The sequence below is a fragment of the Ovis aries genome, chromosome 2, assembly GCF_016772045.2.
Source record: "Ovis aries strain OAR_USU_Benz2616 breed Rambouillet chromosome 2, ARS-UI_Ramb_v3.0, whole genome shotgun sequence".
NCBI lineage: Eukaryota > Metazoa > Chordata > Mammalia > Artiodactyla > Bovidae > Ovis > Ovis aries.
The window spans coordinates 97407149-97434601 of NC_056055.1; the positions used below are offsets into that span (position 1 = coordinate 97407149).

Below are 27453 nucleotides of genomic sequence, written 5' to 3' on the forward strand. Positions count from 1 at the left end.
CTTTAGGCAGACTGCTGGCTGATGGGTGGGGCTGTGACCTCATCTCATGAGTTGCTTGGCCTGAGAGGCTACAGTACTAGCACATACTGGCTATTGGGTGGGCGCATGTTTTGGTGCTAAGGAGCTAGTACGAGGCTCCACTAACTGTCTACAATGGTGCCTGTCAACACCAGTGTCCACGTGGCAGAAGAATCTCTAAAAATTGCTGCCAGTGTCTATGTCACACCTGCCACTTCCCCTGCCTCTTCAGGAGTCTCTCCAAGACAGCAGTAGTTTTGTGTGGTTTTGTAGGTTCCCTTTAAGAGTGAAGTCTCTATTTCCCTCAGTCTTGTGGGATTCCCCAAATTAAATACCACTGGCCTTCCAAGCCAAATGCTCTGAGGGCTCATTTTCCCAGTGCAGGACTCCTAGGTAGGGGAACCTGATGTGAGGTTCAGAACTCTCACCCCTTTGGGAGAACCACTGTAGCATAATTATTCTCCAGGTTATGGGTCACCTGCCCATTGCAATGGGACTTGACGATATGGCAAGTTCACCTCTCCTATCCATCTCATTGTAGTTCCAAGTTTTTAGTTTTAGAAGATATTTTTCTGGTAGATTCTGGCTTCCCTGGTGGCTCAGACAGTAAAGAATGTGCTTGCAATGCAGGAGTTTGATCCCTGGGTCAGGAAGATCCTCTAGAGAAGGGAATGGCTATCTACTCCAGTATTCTCACCTGGAGAATTCCAGGGACAGAGGAGCCTGGAGGGCTACAGGCAGTCCGGTCTCAAAGAATTGGACAAAACTGAGCTTCTAACACTTTCACTTTTTTCCTGGCCTTTTAAATTGACGGTTGTTCTGCAAACAGTTGTTGTTTTGGTGTGCTCTGGAGAGGAGGTGAGCTTAGGGCCTTGCTACTCTGCCATCTGGGTCAATCTCTCAATAAGCTGAATTTTAAAGCTGGATGATATTGCCAGGGACGCATACATTTAAAGACATGTTTTTATACAGTTTTTCATTCTCTACTGTAGAGGAATTTTAGATCCCTGTAGACTGAATGTTCATTCAGTGAAGGTTAATAAAGTTACCACCTTTCTTTATACTTCTTCTAAATTTCCACTTGCCTGTTAATTTTGGGGTATCTAGGGAATTGTTCATCTGAGGTAGCAAAGACAGTCTTCTCAGTCACTATGGAAATGCTAATTAAAACTATAATTAGATACCACAACACATTCACCAGAGTGCTAAAATAAAAGTTTCTTATAATTTAAAGTGTTGATAAAGAGGTGAAGCAAGTAGAACTCTTATATGCTGTCAGTGGGAAAGCGAATTAGCACACCAGTTTGGGAAAGATGCAGTATCTACTAAAAATGAACATATTTGCAACATATAATTAATAACATATCCAATAGAAATGTGCATATCCATGTCCTCAAAGACAAGAATGTAAGAGCCCAAAGTGGCCATGATAAAATAGTATAGAGCATTGAAAGGTAAATTATCACTGCTACACATAGAAGTCTCACATAAGTAGCATTGAGAACAAGAGGCCACACCACAAAATATGTACAAATTCTATCACTCTGTTTATGTAAAACTCAAAGAAAGGTGAAATAACTAATGGCATTTGAATTTATGAAAATTGCTCTTATTGAGGATTGGGATTTGTAATTTTGAAAGAAAAAGAGCACCTTCAACCATATTGATTTTGTTCTGTTTCTTAATTTGAATGGCCAACACACATGTCTGTTGGTTTTGTGATAATTTATTGAGCTGTTCACTCATAATTTGTGCACTAAGCATATTTAACAAAAATCTTTAATCAATTATATATGATTATACCATATGCCAGATAACATATATGATATTAAAATAGAAAAATAAAAAGCACTTAATTATTCCATTGATACATAGACTTCAAGTCTTTTTTTTCTATATGAATATTCATACATGGGCACTTATTTAGCATTGATAGTTTTTCTAATAGAAATTATCAAAATTGTTTAACAAAAATAAGAAAATCTGAGTAGACCAAGCTTCTATAGTCTTGGAAGCATTAAACATTAAAAAATAATCTACTAGTTCCAAAATAACCTTTCATATTAATTTACCACTAAATTTTCCTAACTTTTAAAAAATATAGAATTCCCACACAATATTAAAAATATCTCATATCTTACCAAGTAAATTTGAGAGGGATAAGACATGCTTTTCATTTTTTTTTTTTCCTTGAGCAACACTTCTTTCCCTTGTGATTCATTGATTAGGACTTCTTTTTATTTGTTTCCTCTCTTTTCATGATTAATTACCATGTTTTATTTGTTTGCCATATTAGTCATTATTTTTTTTCCTCATAATTTTCATTGTCCTTATCTTCTGCATTCTAAAAGTGCTTCTTCGGTCTGCTTTCCATAAATCTAATTATGTTAGTTGTTACCTACAAAAGTGAGTGAAAGTTGCTCAGTCATGTCTGTTTCTTTGTGACCCCATGGACTATACAATCACAAAGAATTCTCCAGGCTAGAAGACTGGAGTGGGTAGCTGTTCCCTTCTTCAGGGGATTTTCCCAACCCAGGAATAGAACCCAGATCTCCCACATTGCAGGTGGATTCTTTACCAACTGAGCCACCAGGGAAGCCCAAGAATACTGGAGTGGGTGGCTTGTTCCTTCTCCGGAGCAGATCTTTCTGACCCAGGAATTGAACTGGGGTCTCTGGCACTGCAGTCAGATTCTTTACCAGCTGAGCTACCAGGGAAGTCCCTTGCCTATGAAGGCCAATTTAATTCTTCTATTATATTTTCTGTTTCCTTTCAATCTTTTGCATTTCAACTTTCTCAATGTTAATGGCTTGTATTTCTAAGTTAATCAATGCATATGTTAAAAGGATAAAATAAAATTTTCTAAAATATCTGTCTGGTTTCATATTAACTCATTGATCTACACATGCTTTACCTCAGGTTTTCATTCCCCACATTAAAGTAATCATTATCAAGATCATGTTTGACTTTGATTGTGTTGTTGCTATTGCTTCTGTATTTGAGAATGTGAGAAAAATCCATTGAAGGGTAGTATTTCTCAACAGACAAGGCATAAGTTTGACCATTAGCCCTTGGTCCTACTGATAACTTGATATTTTTGTATAAAGCGTCTAAGCTTCACAGTTGAGTAGACTGTGAACAACCTCAGGCTTAAATTCCAATGAGTATCAGACATTCAAAGCCTCTGTTAGAATGCTAGGGAACCATCCTTTCTCCACACTGTCCTTCTCTGTTCATACACATACAAGTACTATTGCTATCACCACTAATCCCATTATCACCACATCTGCAAAACCTCTTTCTCCTTGGTTACAATGCATTTCCGTAAGTCCTTCCTTCCTTTCTACCCTTTTCAGAGGGATCAGGAAAGATAATCCTAAAATAGATACAGATATGAAGGCACTGATTGAAGGGAGGTGTCAAGATATGGCTGCTTAACTCTTTAAGTCATACCAATCATGGATCTTTGAGTTAGCAGGCAGAAAGTAAGTGAGGAACACAGAGTCTCACTCTCTATTACTTAAGGCCATGGGCTTGCTCTACTTCAGACTGCAAATTTTAATTTAGCAATATGGAGTCTTCCCAGAAGCTAGTAATAGATTGGTTGAAAGTCTCAGTTTTGAATTTTGTCATAAATTTTCATCTTTATCTGCACCCTTATAGCCATTTTAAGTTGCATTAAGGACTATTAATCTGGTAGAACTTCCAAACAACAACTGACATCTTAAACTGTGATTAAAAAACTAACCCATCAGCATCATTTGGAGAAAAATTCAATCTTCCTCTAATATTTACTCACAACCAAAAGTTATTCCTGAACATCTGTGCAATATTACTTTGACACAGATGGAAAAACAGTTATTAATAACATAGCACATGTAAACATTTGGATCCATCTCAGTAGAACTGAGAAAGCCACAAAACTGTCTTATGAAGTAAATTTTCATTGCTGACTCAGTGTTCATTTTACTTTGCCCCCAAAGTGCTGTAATCTTCTTTGGTTCTTCTTTGGTATTTTTTGAAATAAACAGGCAACATTTATTTTCAGACTTTTTTAGTGTAGTGGGGAGATGAATTAATTTACATTTCATAGCTGGCCCAGATCCACTTTATCTCTTAGAATTATACAAGGGCTATACACTGTTCAGGAAGTGACAAGGCCCAGCCTTCTAAATACAACTTAACTTCACGTTTCAAAGAAGAAATAAAATGGAAAAAGAAGGGGAAGAACCATACCATGAGAAAATCAGCAGCATATCAATTTTTTTCTAAGTCTTGGTTTCTTATAAATAAATCACCCCTATAAACTCTCAACTCTTTTTTAATGTTAATTGTTTTATATAATTCTTTCAAGATATTTTGTTATGGTCAAGTTTCTTTCAGTGACTGCCCGTGAACAATTTGAAATTCAATCTTTTGTCCCTTAGATTATAAAACAAGCTCCTTGCTGTATGCTGAGGCAATAGGAACAGCATGAAACGACATGGACTAGAAGACTGGATGTCTAGGAGTAAGCATTGTATTTCCCTCATATTAGCTCTACTGATGCTAGGATTTACTGCCTGGTCTACAGGTTAGTGCCAATCTACACATGGTAATTGGGCTGTATTATGGGAAGTGTGGGAACAGAGGACAAGCATTAGAAACTTTTATAGACATTCAGTAGTTTTATGTCTGCAAGATAATGACAAATGAGAATAAATATGTGGATATGTATATTTAACATGCCTTTTAGTCATTTCCTGGTAATAATTTTTTAGCAATTTTATAAAAGCATTCAGTCTATAAGGGATTTAAATGAATTAACAGTAACCCTTAAGCACAGTGTCTGAGAAGCACAGAGCTATATGCACATGGAATGTATTCAACATGCTGGACCTCAATTTTTCCATCTCTAAAAAATATGAGAAAAGATCCCAACTTTGTCTTCCATAGAGATTATATGGAAACTAGACAGAATTACTTATTCATAAATTATTTACAAGCTCTAAAGTTGAGAGCTGACTCACTGGAAAAGACCCTGATGCTGGGAAAGACTGAAGGCATGTGGAGAAAGGGGTGACTGAGGATGACATGATTAGGTGGCATCATCAACTCAAGGGATGAGTTTGAGTGAACCCTGGGAGATAGTGGAAGACAGGGAAGCCTGGACTGCTACAGACCGTGGTGTCACAAAGAGTCAGACACAACTGAGCGACTGAACAACATAAAACTTTAGATAAGTATATGGCTGCTATGTTCTAAGTAATAATCACTTGGGAAACAGCACAGTATCTTAGCTAAAAGAAGCTTGGTATTGATTAGATGCCTGATAAATGTCTGTTGGCTTTATGCATAAATATAAGAACAGAAACTCAGGCATCAGACAGAACTGCGTTCAAACAATTGTCACAGGAGCAATGTGTGATTTAATGCAGGCCACACATCTTTCAAAAGCACAATTTCCCCATCAGCAAAATGAGAGTAATAATAGCTTCAAACTTAAGGGTTCTTGTGATATTCACTAAAGTAATGCAGTATTTAGCATTTAGTACTTGACACATGGAATGCATTCAATAAATATTAGTCCTATCTTTTATCTCCTCTTCTTTGCTAAGGAAATGCTCGACTGTTCATAAGCAATTTCTTACTTAATTTGTAGGAAAATATGACAAGGAAACAACCATAATCTCCATTTTAAAATGAGAAAATAAGACTGAAAGAATTGAGGAACTTTCGCAAAGTCACAAAGCTACTTTAAATCCCTGTCTGTCTGTAACGGAAGTGGTGACTTTTCCCACCTAATACCAACTCCCTAAGGTATTCTAAGTAATGAGAATAAATTTCAGAGGCAATATTTTAGAAGCATTCTCATTTTTGTTTATAAGCTCTGAGGATATTTTGTGTGAGAAATGGCATCACAGATTTAATAACGCATAAGACAGACACCCATGAACCATCTCTTTCACTTACCAGTTTGACGCGTCGGTCTCCTCATGCTGGGACACTTTTAGTATACTGCTCTAAGTCTCTTTTCATAACCTTGTTTCAAGGCTGCCAAAACATGCAAAAAGAAAAATGATATTTGCTTCTGGAAGGATTTCCATATATTAGTGGCCAGAACAATAATAATTCAAATTTACATAGCATGTTTTATAAAGAGTTTAAAGAAACACAATAGGATTTAACCTTGTCACATGTTTGGTGTTTTGCATCTTGAAAGCAAATATATTATCATGCTTTACCCTGAAATTCTCAGAACATGACAAAGTATCTATCATCTAGGCATTCATTAAACTCTTTTTTTGTTAAATAGTTGAAAGAAGGAAACTTATGTTCAAATAATTAATATATTTGAAGATTTTCAATCTTCTACTTCAGAAGGCAAAATGGTATTTTGTTATAATGTACTTGTCTGAAAAGAAGAAGAAAATAAACCTGAAGGAGAAAGTATTTTTTGCTATGCCAATGAACCATTTCAAAGGATAAAATCTGACAATGAGGTCAACATGCAAGACACAGATTATTCTGCATAGTTTCAGTATTTAATAATTATTAGATGAAACTAAAAATCTATTATCAAAAATAATTACTACATATTTATACAGGAAATTTAAATTCAATGAATTCAAAGTGTGAATTTACTTTTGAAGTAATTATACATTTGAAAAAGGGAAATAAAATGTTCTTTTTAGATTTAGAATGTCTTTCCCATTGTCCTAATCCTACTTTCCAACTCTGCTCAACTCTCCTCTGCAATCCACAAAAAGAGAGAAGGATAAAGGAAAGAAAGATTAGTTGACCAAAAAAAAAAAAACCCAAAAAACAGTAAATGCTATCCTAGGATAGTGTTTTTTAACTCAAAAACAAGTGTAATGAGATAAACTGTTTCTTAAAATAATTAATCACTGGTCTTCATAACTTATATTTTATACCATAATCTCTTTGATATTGTGACTTTTTTGACCAATAATAATAGTCATATCATATCATAATGGTGATGATTACTATTTTGTTGGTTACAATGTATCAGGAATTGATTTTTATCATTTTATAGGAATTGTCTAATTTAATATTTACAACAGCCCTATAAGGTAGGTAATATTAACTTCTCTATATTTTAAAGATGAGAGAACTCAGGCTCAGTTTTAGTAAATTAATGAAAAGCCACTGAGTGAGTGAGTGAAGTGACTCAGTCGTGTCCGACTCTTTGTGACCCCATAGACTGTAGCCTACCAGGCTCCTCCATCCATGGGATTTTCCAGGCAAGAGTACAGGAGTGGGTTGCCATTTGCTTCTCCAGAGGATCTTCCCGACCCAGGGATCGAACCCGGGCCTCCCGCATTGTAGACAGACGCTTTACCAACTGAGCCACAAGGGAAGCCCTACTAATAAATAATAAAGCAGGATTTGAGCCTTTCCCTGTATGACCTGTATGCAGGTCAGGAAGCAACAGTTAGAACTGGACATGGAACAACAGACTGGTTCCAAATAGGAAAAGGAGTATGTCAAGGCTGTATATTGTCAGCCTGCTTATTTAACTTATATGCAGAGTACATCATGAGAAATGCCAGACTGTATGAAGCTCAAGCTGGAATCAAGATTGCTGGGAGAAATATCTATAGCCTCAGATATGCAGATGACACTACCCTTTTGGTAGAAAGTAAAGAGGAACTAAAAACCCTCTTGATGAAAGTGAAAGAGGAGAGTGAAAAAGTTGGCTTAAAGCTCAACATTCAGAAAACGAAGATCATGGCATCTGGTCCCATCACTTCATGGCAAATAGATGGGGAAACAGTGGAAACAGTAGCTGACTTTATTTTTCTGGGCTTCAGAATCACTGCTGATAGTGACTAAAGCCATGAAATTAAAAGATGCTTACTCCTTGGAAGAAAAGTTAAGACCAACCTAGGGAGCATATTCAAAAGCAGAGACATTACTTTGTCAACAAAGGTCTGTCTAGTCAAGGCTATGGTTTTTCCAGTAGTCATGTACAGATGTGAGAGTTGTACACTCCAGAGTCAATATTTATCACAGGCTTAGGTTATACTGATGGTGCTCATCCACTGACTACATAGTGGGTCAGATTCAGATGATAGCTCCAGACGATTTAAAATTCAAGTCGTGTGTATATTTGTGTATACTATCCATGTGCAAAAATATTACAAAATAAATGAAAGTGAAAAGTGAAAGTGTTAGTTGCTCAGTCATACCCAATTATTTGGGAGCCCATGGACTGTAGCCTGCCAAGCTCCTCTGTCCATGGAATTCTCCAGGCAAGAATACTAGAGTGAGCAGCCATTCCCTTCTCCAGGGGATCTTCCTGCCCAGGGATCAAACTCATGTCTCCTGCATTGCAGGCAGATTCTTTATCATTTGAGCTACCAAGGAAGCCCAAAACTATTAATAATGGATTTTAAATTTACATTTTCCTCTTTTAAAAAGTGCCATTACTATGAGCTTAACAATACTAAATAAGCATATAGCAAACTTTACATACTTCTACTTTATTTTGTAATTTATTAATAATTATGAATAAATAAATATTTTACTTGCTTTCAAAAATGTGATCTCACTTAGTGCAGGCTCCCTTGAATTCAACAATATATGACAAAATAAATAAAATACTGCCTTTTTGTCACTGGTTAAGATTTTAGATGGGGAAACAGTGGAAACATGTCAGACTTTATTTTTGGGGGCTCCAAAATCACTGCAGATGGTGACCGCACCCATGAAATTAAAAGACGCTTACTCCTTGGAAGGAAAGTTATGACAAACCTAGATAGCATATTCAAAAGCAGAGACATTACTTTGCCAACAAAGGTCCGTCTAGTCAAGGCTATGGTTTTTCCAGGTGGTCATGTATGGATGGGAGAGTTGGACTGTGAAGAAAGCTGAGCGCTGAAGAATTGATGCTTTTGAACTGTGATGTTGGAGAAGACTCTTGAGAGTCCCTTGGACTGCAAGGAGATCCAACCCATTATTCTGAAGGAGATCAGTCCTGGGTGTTCTTTCGAAGGAATGATGCCAAAGTGGAATCTCCAGTACTTTGGCCACCTCATGAGAAGAGTTGACTCATTGGAAAAGACCCTGATGCTGGGAGGGATTGGGGGCAGGAGGAAAAGGGGACGACGGAGGATGAGATGGCTGGATGGCATCACCGACTCGATGGATGTGAGTTTGAGTGAACTCCGGGAGTTGGTGATGGACAGGGAGGCCTGCCGTGCTGTGGTTCATGGGTTCGCAATGAATCGGACACGACTGAGAGACTGAATGAACTGAAGATTTTAGTATTAATAATTTTTAGTTTCTTCTGTACTTTTTTCTATATTTCCAATATCTTTTACCTTACAGATTTTAGCTACCATTACTTTAGCCCTGTTGTACACCATGCTAGGTATATGTGTTTATATAATTTCATATAAAAATGTGATATCTTATTTAATTTATAAATGTATTAAGTAATGTTAATAATAACACTTATAATTTTTAGGTATTTACTAGTGGCTCAGATGGTAAAAATCTTCCTGCAATCCAGGAGACCTGGGTTCTACCTCTGGGTTGGGAAGATCCCCTGGAGAAGGCCTGGCAATCTACTCCAGTATTCTTGCATAGAGAATCCCATGGACAGAAGAGCCTAGCGGGATACAGTGCAGAGGATCACACAGATTTGGACCTGACTGAAGAGACAGCGTGCATGCAATAGCCATGTAACATTCTAATGTTCTACATGTATTGATTCACTTAATCCTCATTAAAATAAGCTATTACTATGTTGAGTTTTTAAGGTACAGAAATTAGTTCAAGATTATATGACCTAAAAGTAGTAAAACTGAGATTCAAATTTAAGTACATTAGATTTTATTTTTATAATAAAGTAAAAGTTGATATTTTTTGAAGAATTAAGTAAATATCTTCCCTGATGGAAAATATTTTAGCATCCAATAGTATTGCAAGAGTAAACATAGGACTCAACCTCTATATTACATGTTTTATTAAAAGAAAATATTTACATTAAAATAAGAACTATTTGCAAGAGCACAGGAAAAGTCATTATAAACTTTACAGAATACTGATTCTAGTCCTCATTTCCAAAGCTTAGCAAGAGATTATTTCATTGCTAAATATTACTTTATTACTTGTGATGACTTCCTAAAAGTATGATTTTATCACTGTTGAAGGGATGAAGAAATATAACTAGATATTGAAAGATAGAAATTCAATAGTCATGCATGCATATAACAAGGATATGCTTATTTCTGACCTTTTCAGCTAATTTCCAAATAGCAATATTATCCATAAGCAGGTCTCCAAATTCCACTAAAGAAATAGCCACTATTGGGTATACCTACAATCACCATTTTAAGTACCATTATTGAAGCATATTTTACTTATGGAATCATACACACTCACACACATATAACCCATACAATGGAATTTTTTTGAAATTATGAGTATTGCATTTTGGAAAAACTTTAATAGGATTACTTCCAAAACATAATTTTAACAACAATAATAAATTATTCTTATCCAGTTTGAAAAATCAGAGAAGGAAATGGGCACCCACTCCACTATTCTTGCCTAGAGAATGCTGTGGACAGAGGAGCCTGGTGGGTTGCTGTCCACAGGGTCGCATAGAGTCGGACACGACTGAAGTGACTTAGCATGCATGCATGCATTGGTGAAGGAAACGGCAACCCACTCCAGTATTCTTCCCTGGAGAATCCCAGGGATGGACGAGCCTGGTGGGCTGCCATCTATGGGGTCGTGCAGAGTTGGACATGACTGAAGTGACTTAGCAGCAGTAGCAGCAGTTTGAAAGGGTGGGCTGCCATCTGTGGGGTCGTGCAGACTTGGACATGACTGAAGTGACTTAGCAGCAGCAGCAGCACTGCCAATGATTTTGCGTGAGGTTCTCTTAAAGTTCCAAAGAGTTGATATTATAATAATTGTTAAATTATAACGGTTTCTCTTACATTCACTACCAAATCAAAAACTCCTAACATAGAAAAGGCATGGTCTCTGCCCGATACAGTAATAAGGCTCATTTCTAAAAGAAATTTAAGAACTGGCCAGTTTTCATTTTCTTCATTAGTTCTGAGAGCCAACCTCTCATCTTCTTTGCCTGTATCTTCAAATGCTTTCTTCATCAAACTCTTTGTAAAGAAGCACATCTGTGCCTCCATAATACTGGGCACGATGACTCTGATTATAGTTCCAAATCAGTTATTCAGAAGTTATTCCTTTGAAAGTAGTTGTGGAATCATTCAGGAAATTCCTGGTGTAAGACCCAAGTACAGGGACAAAAATAGCAATTGTTTAGATAAACTTCAAAGAGTAGAAAAAAAAATCATATATATAAATGTGTTGTTGGGGTGGAGTAAGGTTCAATATCTAGGGAGAAAGTACTGTTAGGAGGGAGAATCCAAGAATTTTAATACCCTTGGGTTAATATTAGAATTTCTGACCGCCTCCTAACAGGCTTCTTCGGCCACCTGATGCGAAGAGCTGTTACATTAGCTCTTAGGAGAAATGGGTAGGAGAATGGATTAGGAGAAATGGGTAACAGAGGATGAGAGGGTTGGATGGCATCACCGACTCAATGGACCTGAATTTGAGTAGGCTTCGGGAGATGGTGAAGGAGAGGGGAGCCTGGCTTGGTGCAATCCATGGGGTCACAAAGTCAGACCAACTGAGTGACTGAACAACAACAGGCCTCTTAGATTTCAGCCACTTCACTATTCAATCTACATACTCCTAAAATGCCTCCATAGTTACTAACCAATATTTTTCTATTAATTTTCCTATTATTTATTTTTAATGTCCAAACTCATATGTCAGGCCTTGATGTTCTTCTATAATCTACAATTTGAAAGAAGGCAGATGGACTTTTCTGAAGAAACAAAGGATGTTGCTGCCATCCTTTAATCCATAATGCCAAAGGATTATAGCTCCCACCTCCTTACCTTTATTACTGCATCTGATTTTTGGCTGAGTCAATTGCCTCAACAATAGTGTTTCTCTCTTTTCCTGTATCAAGTCCTTAGCCAATTTCACCAGATTAAGTTCTCTAAATCAAAGCAAGAATCCTGTCAATCCTTTTCCAAAATGTTTTTAAGGCTCTTCTTTCTCTGCAGAATAAAAGGAGAGAATGAAGCCAATTTCAAACTCCTAAGTCTGGGCTCAAAGACTTCAACTATCTTTGACCTTTTCAGATTCATTTCTGCAAATGCATAATGCAGACATGCTTTGCAAACTGCAAAGATCTTCCCCATTGTGAGTAATTTCATTCTTAAAGTAAATCTGTGAAGGGAGACTCCTGAAACACAGAGATGTTGTAACTGCCTTGAGTCTTTGGTTAAGCTGATAAATGGTGGAAACCAGGTCTACATCTTCTACCCTGAGTCCACACTGCAAACAATGTTTTTGTCATCGAAGTGAATGACTAATCACTTTTTGAAATACTTTGTTCTCCTTTCTCTGAATACAGACTTGTGCTGTTTTTCACCTGAAAAGATAGTGAGGTGTCAGAGTGAGAGTTCAGGCCTATCAAAGGTCATAAAGATCTATCAGGCACAGTTTGAGAAAGATTTTTACCTAGTCCTTAGAACTCTGCCAAGATAATTCTATCATCTGGTAGTAGCTTCCTAAGTTTACAGATACATCAAGTAAGAAGAATTAACCAGCTTCCAATGGGTTCCCCTGGTCGCTCAGTGGTAAAGAATCCTCCTGCCAATGCAGGGAATATGGGTTCGATACCTGCATCAGGAAGATCCCCCAAAGAAGGAAACGGTAACCCAATCCAGTACTCTTGCCTGGGAAAGCCCATGGATAGAGGAGCCTGCTGGACTATAGTCCGTGGGGTCTCAAAAGAGGTGGACACAGCTTGGTGACTAAACAACAACAATATCAGCTTCACATTTCAAAATCTAAGAGTTTTGAAGTATCCAAATCTCCTTTGAGCTACACAAGTTTAGGACAGGTCGGTTCATTTACTATAATACAACTTTTCTTAGAACTGTTTCTCTTTAAATTTATTATCACCATTTATCTAAATATCTATACCATAGAGAATTTTACTGCTATTTCTATCTCCACAGCAATGGACTATTGATAAAGTGCTTTTCTGTATACTGCAGGCATTTTGGAAATAGCTCTCGGATCAAACTAAATGAGTTCCAGTATAAATACAGAACCTGAGACCTTGCAGATGGCACTTAGCAAGATATTGGTGTGATGGCTAGAAAGATGCAGCGTGACCCTCTGCAATTGATGTTTTGTATTGAGTGCAGGGTCTAATAAAATGAGTTCTATCATGGAACTTGTGTGTTCAATGAAATCTGTATTAAACCTACATATGAGCTTTGACTGCAGCTCAAGTGAAATTTAAAAAAAAAAAAGATAAAAGATGAACTATAGCTGGAATGGTAGTTTGAATCACATTCAAATCTCAAATTAATTGTTAAATATGTACTTTCTATTCTAATGAAGGTGAGAAGTAAAAGAATATTGCTGTATATATGTTGCCTCACAGTGAACATTATTTCAGTACACTGAAATATGACTTTATTTTGAAACCTCTGGCACATTTTACAGTTTGATTCATTCTCTAACACTTTCAGAGCTGTATTTCATTAAATTACACTTGTTTTATATAAGCTGCTCTGAATATCTACTGTTGACCTACAAAGATTGAGGAGATAAGGATTTACTTTAAACACACTCTACTTCCTTCATGCAGATCAATGCAGACAGCCTCCTAAAGAACTATATATTGTTTCACTGTTATAGGAAAAGGTTCACACACTGGTGAGTTAGGTAGAACTGAAGAGAACATCTCAGGATAACAGGCTCCGGACCTAGAGTATATTATACAGAGTGATGTAAGTCAGAAAGAGAAAAAGCAATTATCATATATTAATGCATATATATATAATCTAGAAAAATGGTACTGTTGAACCTATTCCCAGGGCAGGGATAGAGAGGCAGACATAGAAAACGAGCTTGTGGACACAACGGGGAAAGGAGAAGGTAGGACAAATGAAGACAGTGGCACTGATATATACACGATCGTGTGTAAAACAGAGAGCTAGTAAGAAGCTGCTGCAGAGCACAGGGAGCTCAGCCCGGTGCTCGGCGATAAGGGCCAGGATGACGGTCGGGTGGGAGGAAGGCTCTAGAGGGAGGAGATACACGTGTACTTATAGTTGATTCACACTGCTGTGCAGCAGAAGTCAACACAATATTGTAAAGCAATTATCCTATTTAAAAAATATATATATATATAGTAGAAAAGATAACAGGCTCTATTCTATCTTCATCCTCTGCAATTAATCACTAGGCTCCATGGGATTCTCCAGACAAGAATACTGGAACAGGTAGCTATTCCCTTCTCCAGGGGATGTCCCTGACCCAGGGATCGATCCCTGGCCTCCTGCATTGCAGGAAGATTCTTTACCATGTGAGCCACTAGGGAAGCCTCCTGGTGTCAGCAATGGCTCCTAATGCATCATGTTTCTTAAAATGCTCTTCATCTGAGTGAGGTGAGCAAGAGAACAAAATTAGGTTTGGTTGTCATAATTTGGATACAGCTTAGAGACAGATAATCACACCATCTTGAAGTCAGAAGTAACTCAGGTCATCTGGGCTTTCTCCCATTTAATACTGGGATACTGGCTTTTGCTGACAAGGTTCCCTAGTACAGCTCCAATGGTATGAAAAAAAGGAGTTGAAACAACAACTCAAATTATTGTCCTTGTACCTGCCATAAACTGGTCCAAATTTTGCCCTCTAGAACTATTCAGAAAATATAGAATCCGAGTTTCACATGGCAGCTCTTCAGATAATTGAAGGAAGTTATCATCGCCCTGCAGGGAACTGGAGCATCTTTCTGACTCAACGTCACTACTTTCCAAACATAAAATGACAGACACATTCCTCACATGACATGCTTCCAGACATTTCACCAGTCTGGTCACCTTCTTTTGGATGCACTTCCATTTGTCAATGTCTCCTTTTAAAATGTCTCGAACATCCTATGACATTTCTGAAGCTTCCAGCAGAAATGGAATGCCCTGAGAATAACAGTAAATTTCTCTCATCTGTGAAGAGTGACGAGACCTAAATTTAAAGAAAATTTCCACTTCTCAAAAGTAGACAGAGAGAGAACTAACCGTTAGAAGATTAATAGATCAAAAATCCACCTCTAAGCTTACCGGTGTCACAGAGTGGTATCTGAGAGAATGTTGACTATAGTGTGTCGCCTGCAACCCACCCACAGGCAAGACTCATTCGGTTGTCTATACTGTTTGCTAAATCCCCCAAATATTGGACTCCTCCTAAGACAAATAACCTGGGTCATGATTCTCCAGCTAAGTCACCTTGGACAAGTTGCTAACATACATGGTTTCAAGTTTATTCAGTACTATACTGGTGATTTTCTCTGTCAATCTGACTAGATCACAGGGTGCCCAGATATTTGGCTAACAATTGTTTTTAGGTGTGTCTGTGAGGGTATTAGGAGAAGGCAATGGCAACCCACTCCAGTACTCTTGCCTGAAAAATCCCATGGACGGAGGAGCCTGGTAGGCTGCAGTCCATGGGGTCACTAAGAGTCAGGCTCGATGGAGCGACTTCACTTTCACTTTTCACTTTCATGCATTGGAGAAGAAAATGGCAACCCACTCCAGTATTCTTGCCTGTAGAATCCCAGGGACAGAGGAGACATGTGGGCTGCCGTCTATGGGGTCGCACAGATTCGGACACGACTGAAGCGACTTAGCAGCAGCAGTAGCAGCGAGGGTATTTCTGGTGAAATTAGCATTTGAATTGTTGGATCTGATAAAGCGGTTTGCCCTCTTCCATGGAGTAGACATCACCCAATGTGTTGAGGGCCTGAAGAGTAGAAAAAGTTGGAGGAACAGGTCAGCCCTTTCTGCCTAATTGCTTGAGATGGGACATAGATCTTTTCCTACCCCTGATACTCCTGACTTCCTGGATTTCAGACCCAGACTGAACTACACTACTGATTTTCCTTGGTCTCCCAGCTCACAGAAACCAGATCTTGAGACTTCCAGCCTCTATAATTGTCTGAACCAATTCCTTGTAATAAATCTCTTTATATATATATTATTGGTACTGTTTCTTTAGAGAACTCTAACACAGTCATCAAATGAACTAAATATCTCTCAGATTCTATGTAAACTATAATTTGTTCTGATAAGAAATTTCAGCGTTTCAAAATTTCTTGTTTGTCAAGAGTCATATCTTTGATTTTAATTTAGCCCAGATGTAAATAGCTTCATCTTCAATAAAATCTGAGAAAATGTTTTGCCAGTTCTCATCATATTACAATTCATGTATTAATTTGTTGGTTCACCTAGCAACTTACTTTTGTGCATATGTGAGCGTATCACAGTGCTTGGCAATATGGATGATACAAAGAAACACAATTGCAGCTCTTTCTCTTGAATTTACTAGAGAAACCGTCTAGTATTTACAGTATGTAACAGCCTAGTTATTATATTTAAAGAAGTAAAAATATGAATGTCAAATGTTGATAGCAATAAATGGTAATGGAATTCAGAGTAGGGAAAGATCAACATGGCCTAAGAAGATGGAAAGGATTTCATGAAGGTGATGGAAGGAGACAGGGCACTTGATGAACTGGGAGAAAGGAGTATTTACAGCCTAGTCAGAGTGATCAAGCTTTTAAAGAGCCCTCTATTGATCTAGAAACTGTGTGACAACTGCACGTAACAGCTCTGAAACCTGCAACCACTGGATAAGGATCCAAATATGAATACCGGATTTTAGCAACTCCTTGTATACACAACATCCCACTTGCTTAGTTAACAAGATATAACCATCAACTACATGGTTTTAAAACACCTATGGGGTCTGTACAGCATCATAAGTTAAAAAAAAATCAAGAGATACAAAAACAAGAGGGCACCTGATATCTTTTGGGGTTTGACTGTAGATATATATAATAAACTATATATATATATATATATATATATATACATATATATATATATATACACATAGCTCTAAAGAACTATGGTTTTTCACTTTTGTAGGAAAAGCTTCACACACTGGTGAGTTGGGTAGAATTGAAGAGAACATCTCAAGATAATAGGCTCTGAACCTAGAGTATATTTACAGAATGAGGTTAAGTAATAAAGAGAAAAACAAACATATTAATGCAAGCATATTAACACATTCCATATACACGGAATCTAGAAAAAAGGTATTGGGGAACCTATTTGCAGGAGTACAGACACAGACATGGAAACAGACTTGCAGACACAGCGGAGTAAGGAGAGGGTGGGATGAATTGAGAGAGTAGCACTGTCTGTGTGTATATATACATACACACACATATATATCCAACAGAAACATATTTGAAAATAAAAGAACTTGAATTTGTCAACTGGTTTTGGAGGGAGTGACTCTAAAAGCTCGGCTACTGCAAATCATTATTTTTAGCAACCTCTCCAACTGGTACAGCAGACATTCCATGCTTTTAATCATGGGGCCAAGTGACACAGCTCTTGATGATCGATTCTGTGATAGGAGCAAAGGCACAAGCCTTCAGGATCAGTTTCCTACGGATGGGGAGAGCTGAAGATATCCTTCTGATGCCTGATTAGGGATCAGGAAGAACTGACCTGTTGGGTCTGGTTGCTGACCTCTTCCAACAGTTTCCTTGAAGGTAGCACTAGCTGCACTTGGCACAGAGGAGACAAGTAAAAGGTTTTGTGCGCCAGTTTCTTACACTTGAGTGAAGTAAATGTAGACCCATTATCAGAATGAGAGTGCCTGGCATTTGTGCATCACAAATTTCTGAGGCAAAGTAACAGGTGCTCAGTAAATATCTACTGAGTGAGTTTCATAGAAACTGGAATTGCATTGTGTCACTTGGAGAAAAAAATGCATTTATCACCATCAAGAAATTATCCCTGGAAATTTTTTCCAACTCCTTCTCTCCCTAAAAGAAAACAGACACAGAGACATAGGCACGTATGTACGTCCTCATGCGTGCATAGGTGCCTGTGCTGTACTCTTTACTGCTGCTTTAATTTCTCTTTTCAAAAGGTATTCCTTAAAAAAAAAAAAAAAAGGTATTCCTTCATGGAAGGAAAATTTTTCTCCTTTTACAAGGAACAGTGTGCTGATCATATTAGGGCCCCAACTAAACACTCCTCTCATCTTACAAAAATATATTGTCTTTATCTTTCAGTTCAGTTCAGTTCAGTTGCTCAGTCGTGTCCGATTCTGTGACCCCATGAATCAGAGCACGCCAGGCCTCCCTGTCCATCACCAACTCCCGGAGTTCACTCAGACTTAGGTCCATTGAGTCAGTGATGCCATCCAGCCATCTCATCCTCTGTTGTCCCCTCCTCCTCCTGCCCCCAATCCCTCCCAGCATCAGGGTCTTTTCCAATGAGTCAACTCTTCACATGAGGTGGCCAAAGTACTGGAGCTTCAGCTTTAGCATCATTCCTTCCAAAGAAATCCCAGGGCTGATCTTCTTCAGAATGGACTGGTTGTATCTCCTTGCAGTCCAAGGGACTCTCAAGAGTCTTCTCCAACTTCAAAAGCACCAATTCTTCAGCGCTCAGCTTTCTTCACAGTCCAACTCTCACATCTATACATGACCACCTGGAAAACCATAGCCTTGACTAGACGGACCTTTGTTGGCAAAGTAATGTCTCTGCTTTTCAATATGCTATCTAGGTTGGTCATAACTTTTCTTCCAAGGAGTAAGCTTCTTTAATTTCTTTAGCTCATATTTAACTCATGAAAGCCATCCCAAGTTCCAAGGAACAAAATAAGTGGAATTTTTAAAAGAATGAAAATAATAATATAAAATATCAATTTGTGGACAAGAGACATAGCTTATAGTCATTCCCTGAAGATCTGAAATATAGAGCTAGACTCCCTTTTAGAAGGTGCTAATATTCTTTGTACTGAGGGAACTGACTTAGTTGAGACACATAGAGAAACTATTCAACATGCTCAGTGCAAAGGAGAGAAGGCAGGAGCAATTCCAGAGAAAGATGGCATCAAGTTAGTGTAATGGGAAGGTACAGCATGGAAAATGTCAACAGTCATTGGACAAGACCCCAGTGCTGGGAAAGACTGAAGGCAGGAAAAGAAGGGAACAGAGGATGGATAATATCAGATGATATCAGAGATTGGATGATATCACTGACTCAAAGGACATGTGTTTGAGTAAACTCTGGCAGATAATGGAAGACAGGGAAGGCTGGTGTGCTGCAGACTATGGGGTTGCAAGGAGTTAGACATGACTTAGTGACTGGACAACAAATATATTACACACACACACACACACACACACACACAGTGAATTACAGAAAAAAAGTAGACTTCTGCTTTGTATGGAAGAAAGCTCAAAGGTAAAGTTACTCACTAACCTAGCAGATAAAATTGTGGCAACAAATACTCATTCCCTCCTTGTATTAAATTTATTTACTTTTTGCTGTACTGGGTCTTTGTTGTTGCAGGCGGGCTTTCTCTAGTTGCAGTGAGCAGGGTCTACTTTCTCATCGTGGTGTGTGGGCTTCTCATCTGGTAGCTTCTCTTATTGCAGAGCATGGGCTCAGTAATTGTGGTGCATGGGCTTAGTTATCCCAAAGCATGTGGAATCTTCCCAGACCAGAGATCAAACCCATGTCTCCTACATTGGCAGGTGGATTCTTAACCACTGGACCACCAGGGAAGTCCAAACACTGGTCCCTTTGTTATAGGGGACTAGGTTTGTTTCATCCTCTGTGCCTTTTCAGAAGCAGTCTATCTTCTGAGAGTACATAGAACATTGGAATATTTTCATAAATATTTTTTGGTATGCTTCTTTCACCACTGCAATTTGGAGATCTGTGCTTAGTCATTCATTCATCTCTGACTTTTTGCAACCCCATGGACTATAGCCCACCAGGCTCCTTTATCCATGGGATTCTCCAGGCAGGAATACTGGAGTGGATTGCCATGCCTTCCTCCAGGGAATCTGCCCAATCCAGGGATCAAACCTAGATCTCCTGCATTACGGGCAGATTCTTTACCACCTGAGCTACCAGGAAAGCCCAAGAATACTAGAGTGGGTAGCCTATCCCTTCTCCAGGGGATCTTCTTGACCCAGGAATCAAACCAGGGTCTCCTGCATTGCAGGCAGATTCTTTACCAGCTGAGCTACTAGGGAAGCCCAGTTTGGAGAATACATTATAGTATTTCTGGACTACAAATAGTGTGGTTTAGCGTAAGTTGATCCCATTTTGACAGATCTCATACGACTATTTTAGAAGCCACTAAATAGAGTTTGGGTTATAGGCATGATAATTCTCGTATTGAAATTTTTAAGGAAATTTGTCTAAAAGTATTTGAAAGCCAAATTTACCAGAGCTAATTCAACATAATCAATCCTCCCATGAAACAGTCTCTGCTCCTACTCAACCCACCTAGAATGTGTGTGAAACACCAAGTTGCCCAGGGGAAGATTGAGTAAAGTGTACACAAACACCCATAATATACCCACAGTTCAGTTCAGTCACTCAGTTGTATCCGACTCTTCGTGACCCCAAGAACTGCAGCATGCCAGGGCTCCCTGTCCTTCATCAACTCCCAGAGTCTACCCAAACCCATGTCCATTGAATTGGTGATGCCATCCAACCATCTCATCCTCTGTTGTCCCCTTCTCCTGCCCTCAATTTTTCCCAGCATCAGGGTCTTTTCCAATGAGTCAGCTCTTCGCATCAGGTGGCCAAAGTACTGGAGTTTCAGCTTTAGCATCAGCCCTTCCAATGAACACCCAGGACTGATCTCCTTTAGGATGGGCTGGTTGGATCTCCTTGCAGTCCAAGGGACTCTCAAGAGTCTTCTCCAACACCACAGTTCAAAAGCATCAATTCTTCAGTGCTCAGCTTTCTTTACAGTCCAACTCTCACATCCATACTGGAAAAACCATAGCCTTAACTAGATGGACCTTTGTTGACAAAGTAATGTCTCTGCTTTTCAATATGTTGTCTAGGTTGGTCATAACTTTCCTTCCAAGGAGTAAGTGTCTTTTAATTTCATGGCTGTAATCACCATCTGCAGTGATTTTGGAGCCCAGAAAAATAAAGTCAGCCACTGTTTCCCCCATTTATTTGCCATGAAGTGATGGGACTGGATGCCATGATCTTTGTTTTCTGAATGTTGAGCTTTAAGCTAACTTTTTCATTCTCATCTTTTACTTTCACCAAGAGGGTCTTTAGTTCTTCTTTACTTTCTGCCATGAGGGTGGTGTCATCTGCATATCTGAGGTTATTGATATTTCTCCTGGCAATCTTGATTCCAGTTTGTGCTTCCTCCAGCCCAACGAGAGCTTCCTCCATACCAACAAAAAAGATGAATATAAGCAACCTAAGTCTCAATCTTTTCTGTCCTGTGACATCTCAGGTCCAGGAATGCAGTGAGCTGCATTCAGATTTGATCCTAACTTACTCCTGATGTGGCATAAATGTTAAATACTGCTGCTGCAGACATTAACCCAAACTCCTTAATTAGGGATGGGGATGATGGAATATATTTTCAGCTTAATTATCAAGCTGGTCTCAGTCAAGAAAGGTTAGCTATTTGATGAGGCTTCTCAGCAATTAATACGACCTATAGTGTATAGATCAAAAAACTACATAAAACACAGGGGAAAAAAACCAATTACTCCTAGTTAATGGTTCCATGTATGTATGTAAGTGAAGTCGCTCAGTCGTGTTCGACTCTTTGTGACCCCATGGACTGTAGCCTACCAGGCTCCTTAGTCCATGGAATTTTCCATAGTATACCCTTAAATACAGCCCTGCACACATCTATTTTGCACATGTACATATTCTTCCCTATCAAACCAAATAATAATCATTTACTAGGATAAAACTTTCTTCTACTTTTGCCAAAGAGATTGTCTTGTGTAACAAAAGCTACATAGGACATGAGGATGACAATTACAATCAGTATGGATTCTTAAGTTTCTTGTGCTTTTTAAAATTTGACAAGTATTTGGAAGTGCCTCTAAAATTTTGAAAAATCATTACAAAGGGAATTTGAAGATGTGTATTGATATCCAGAGTTTCTGGGGAGGGGTTTTGGTGAAACACACACACACACACACACACACACACACACACACACACACACACACAACTCTCTTTCTCTTTTTTGGAGACCAAGCTCAACATGAAAACAGGGAATTTCTGAATTAAATATGCTAGTTATGAGAGGGTAACAGGCATGAAGGCCAGGGGTCTCCAAATGGAGGAAATAGCCTGCAAGTGTCAGACATTTTTATCTCTCTTAAGCGGCAGGAGGAAACAAACTAGCGATATTTTCTCCTTCTCTATTCAATGTGGGAGACCCGGGTTCGATCCCTGGGTCAGGAAGATCCCCTGGAGAAGGAAATGGTAACCCACTCCAGTATTCTTGCCTGGAGAATCCCATGGACAGAGGAGCCTGGCAGGCTACAGTCCACGGGGTCGCAAAGAGTCAGACACGACTGAGCGACTTCGCTTCACTTCACTTCATACAAATTTAAAAGGAGGTTTCTCTTAAAATATTGTGTTGCCATAATGACACCTGGTTTCACCTGAAGTTAACTATTCTCAAACCTAGAGATAACCAATGCCTTTTTCTTATGGAAATATTTATCTTAAGCTATACTAATGTACTATGCATTTACCCCAAACTCTGTCTTCAAGTTGGTTCTGCCTTTTGGCTCAGAACCTACTTGACAAACCGGTATGTTATATTCAGATATTGTTCCTCTAATCTATGTAAATGAAACTATTTGTATGGTGATCTGCCCTTCTTCAAGATTCAAGTTAATCATTTTATGGCCCAGGATGAACCATTTGGTGCCAAGATTATCCCAAAATGCATCTTATGGGTGAGGGGCCTGGTGCCATTCTGAGTTTTAAGACATTCCTTTCTTTCATTAACAGACTGCTGGTGACTATATAACATCCAGCTGAAGACTAGCAGGGGGGGGCACTCTTTCTGCCCCCTTCTGATGCCTATGTCAGAAGCTTTCTCTATCTCTTTATACTTTAATAGAACTTTATTACACAAAAGCGCTGAGTGATCAAGCCCCGGATTGAATTCTTCTCCTCCGGGGGCCAAGAATTCCAGCGTTGTGATTCAACAACAACCTTTCAGTTATACTAGGGCATGTTCACGGACAAAAGGATGGCTAAATTGAGGATATTTTAAAATCTTGGTTTAAGGAATGGACTACTGACAAAAACTTAGAACTGTTTTGAGCACATATTACATTCCTCATTCTGCCTTAAGTCACCCTTTGAGGTATTCCTTGCAAAGTGTATTGGACAAAAGCAAATAAAAAATAAAGTGCATTTATGTGATTTTTTAAAAGCATTCAACTTAGTTTTAATAATCAGAGTTTTTCCTCCACCTATACTTCACTAATTTATAGAAACATTATGTAAATTATGCAATGTTGGTAATAAGAACATTTTAGTTAACATTTAAGATTTTGAACTGACAAAGCAGATAATAGACTCCTGGTGGGAGCAAAAATGCTTGTGTGTGTTAGACAGTGACAGTCTGGCTGTGCCCAGAGCAACAGCGAGTGTTTTACAGAAGAAACAGACAATTTAACTATTCTAGTGAGCATGTTAGAGGGTTACTAGGTCAGCTGTTGAGAGAGTTCCTCTTGCGTCTGGACCCAAAGTTGGTAATAAAGTAGAATAGACTTTGTTTTTTGTCTGTTCAGTTCTGTGAGAAATCCCGTAGAGAAACAAGTTAATTGGGTCACCATTTTGGCCATTTTTGGATTGACCAAATTCCTCCCATACCACAAATATTCACAAATATGGCAAGATAATGAATGTTAATAGTATCAACAAGCACAACAAACAAGCAAGTACTCAATTAAGACTTCTAATAGCATCAAAGCAGGCAGCAAAGTTCCAGGTTGGTATAATTGTATATGTGGTATGCTACTTTCAAATCCTAAGATGGTTGAAGATTCCATATAGAAAGCAGACTCAAGGGAATGCCTAATACCCAGGTCCCATTATAACATGAAAGTTAAGCCAACCTTATATTGCAAGACTTTAAGAAAAGGAAACAATACTCACGCTCAATACTCAAATAATAAGGCAGTTGTTCTCAAATGCAGTCAAGAGGCTGCTCCTTAGTGGAGATACAAAAATCTGATCAAGAGCTTGTTAAAAAGCAGATTTTCTATTCTCCACTCCAGAAAGTTCCAATTAAGTAAAGGTGAGTGAACTAGAAATGTGTGTTTTACAAGCTCCCCAGGTAAATCTGCTAGGAAGGTAGGTTTGTGAGCAACTGGGTTAAGCACTTTGCTCAGAGTCACACGTTCAGTGAATGAAAATGCCAGAACAAGGGGAAACCGTTTTCCCAGGGCTTCTTTTATCACAACAGATGCCCTAAATGTAATCTGAAATTAATTCAGTCTATTTATTTTTAAGACAATAGACACAAAGAAATACTCTTGGACTAAATTAAGGAGCTCAAACTATAGCCACTATAAAACTTACACCTTCAAGATCAATACCTTGATGGTGTCATTAAGGGTGGGGAGAAATGGCATTCCTATACAACCCTTGTATAGGCTGTACAAATTAGTTCAACCTTTCTGAAGGACAATTTTTCAAGGTCTACTAAAGCTACCAGATTATTGATCATAAACTATAATCTAATAATTCTACAGTTAAAAAAATCATTCTATAGATATGCCTCTCATATATTCAAAGACATATAAAAATATAAAAATTTTTGTTGACTACAAAAATCTGAGAAAACATACAAATCCACCTAAACAGAAAATAATATATATAGTGTGATTTCATTTGTTTATGATATGAATATGGTGATACTTGTAATGAAAATTCCCTGAAGGATACACGAGAAATTCTTAGTGGTTAATTTGGGGGGGGGGATACAGTGGAATATTGGGATATGTATTAATTTCTTGTTGCCAGTGTAACAAATTACCGCAACCTTTGTGACTTAAAACAACATAAATTTATTCTCTATAATTCTGGAGTTAAGAAGTCTGAAATTAGTTTTATGGGGCTAAAAGTTGGAAAACAGAACTGGTCCTGTTGGAGGCTCCAAGGGCAAACTTATTCCTTTTTCCTGGAGCTTCTAGAAGCTACCGGCACTCTTTGGCCTACAGTTATATTACTCAAAGCTCTGCTTCCTTAGTCACCTTGCTTTCTCATCTGTCTAACCTTCCTTCATTTCTCTTAGGAGGATCCTTGTCATTACACTGAGTCCTCCTATGGGGAGATACAAAATCCTTGATTAGTCTACCTGCAAAGTCATTTACCAAGTAAGGTATATTTACCAATTCTGGTGATTAAGAGATTACTATTGGGGGAGGGGGAGGCAATATTCTGTCTATCACAGGAAGGATGTGAAGGTACTTTTTATTATGTGCTCTTTGAAATTAGGACTTTTTTATTTTTAATTAGAGGATAATTACTTTACAATATTTTGATGGTTTCTGCCATGAATCAGCCATAGGTATATGTACATGTGTCCCTTCCCTCTTGAGCCTCCTTCCCACTTGCCTCCCCATTGCACCCCTCTAGGTTGTCACAGAGCAATGGCTTTGGGTTCCCTGTGTCACACAGCAAACTCCCACCAATTACCTATTTTACACATGGGGATTCATAAGTTTCAATGCTACTCTTTCAAATCATGCCATCCTCTTCTTCCCTCACTGTGTCCAAAAGTCTGTTTCTTATTTCTGTGTCTCCTTTGCTGCCTTACAAGTAGGATCATGAGTACTATATATCTAGGTTCCATATATATGCATTAATATGTGAGATGTGTCCCTTTCTGACTTCACTCTGTATAATAGGCTCTAGGTTCATCCATCTCATTAGAACGGACTCAAATGCATTCCTTTTTAAGGCTGAGTACTATTCCATTGCATATATGTACCAGAACTTACTTATCCATTCATCTGTTGATGGATATCTAGGTTGCTTCCATGTCCTAGCTATTGTAAACAGTGCTGCAATGAACAGTGGGGTACATGTGTCTTTTTCAAAGATGGTTTCCTTGAGGTATATGCCCAATAGTGGGATTGCTGGGTCATATTATTCCTAGTTTTTAAAGGAATCTCTTTATTGTTTTCCATAGTGGCTGTATCAAACTGCATTCCCATCAACAGTGCAAGAGGGTTCCTATTTCTCCATATCCTCCCAACATTTGTTTGTAGACTTTTTTTTGATGATGGCCATTCTGACTGGTGTGAGATGATACTTCATTGTAGTTTTGATTTGCATTTCTCTAATAAAGAGCAATGCTGAGCATCTTTTCACGTGTTTATAAGCCATCTGTATGTCTTCTTTGGAGAAATCTGTTTAGGTCTTATGCTCAATTTTTGATTGGGTTGTTTGTTTATTTTAAACATGCTTACATACCAACTTTAAAATAAAATCAAAGCTGGGAAAACATTCACAATAGAAACCTGTGTCATTCTGAGAAAACTGTGATACATCTAAACCAACCAGAAGAATAACAATTCATTTTTAAAGTATGAGGTATTTATACTTCACTTTGATCTAAAGTGGATTTAGGCAGTTATAAAACAGGTAACTGCACCAAAATTAATAAAAATCTTAAAAGTTATTAGAACTACAATAACAAGATAAAGAGAATACTTACTGCTATAAGTTAAAATTACTTACTTTGATTAGGCATAAATCTTGGCTCTGGGTTTCCTCCTGACAGTTAAAGCATAAAAGAAAACTGGAGAAAGAAAGGTCACCTTATTCCTGTTGTTGGCAAATGAGGAAATATATCAATCACCAGGAAGAGACAGATTTTTCTGGTACTAAGCTCTATGGAAAATTTCTCATGTGCATCATGGTATGGGAGCATTTGGTATTGTTGCAAATAATATCTTTGGAAAATAATTTACATCAGCCTTCAAAAATTTGGTTTCAGCTCTCTCAGCGATGCGCTTTAGTGGAGAGATGTGGACAGAAATTTTCTACACAGAGTTGAATTCTATCAGGTGCTATGCATCTTGTAAGTGCCAATGAATATAAGTGGGATACAGGGAAAATGTCTAATCAATCCATCTGAACTATCCCATCTCCCAGGTCTAGTGTCCTGAGGGAAAGCTCTCTATGCCAAACAAATAAAGTATTAACAACAACGTACAGCATTAACTCATATGCTGAGAACTTGAAAGCTTTGTGCTAGCCTGGAGCACATTTTCAGAAAGACCCCAAAATCACGGCAAAGTAAGGGTGTAATATAAATGCTGCCACTATTGTAGTTAAGGATATGCTATAGGCAATCTGGAGCTGCAGAACATAGCTTCAGGTTACAATAAGAAACCATACAGTTCTGTCAAGTCCAATTTTGTTGTTTCCTTTAAAACCATAGCTTTAAAAA

General features: G+C 38.2%; 1 protein-coding gene across 5 annotated transcripts in view; it reads right to left on the minus strand.

Moving 5' to 3' along the window:
* Positions 1 to 27453, minus strand: part of LINGO2 (leucine rich repeat and Ig domain containing 2) — a 1524944-nt gene that overhangs the window by 697332 nt on the left and 800159 nt on the right. For 3 of the 5 annotated variants that reach the window (XM_042243510.2, XM_060411026.1, XM_060411027.1), the window contains one exon: positions 5971 to 6051. The gene's annotated coding sequence lies outside the window, so the exon portion shown is untranslated. Of the gene's footprint in view, positions 1 to 5970; positions 6052 to 11963; positions 12129 to 27453 lie in introns of all 5 variants that reach the window. The other 2 variants (XM_060411029.1, XM_060411028.1) reach the window with 1 other exon arrangement.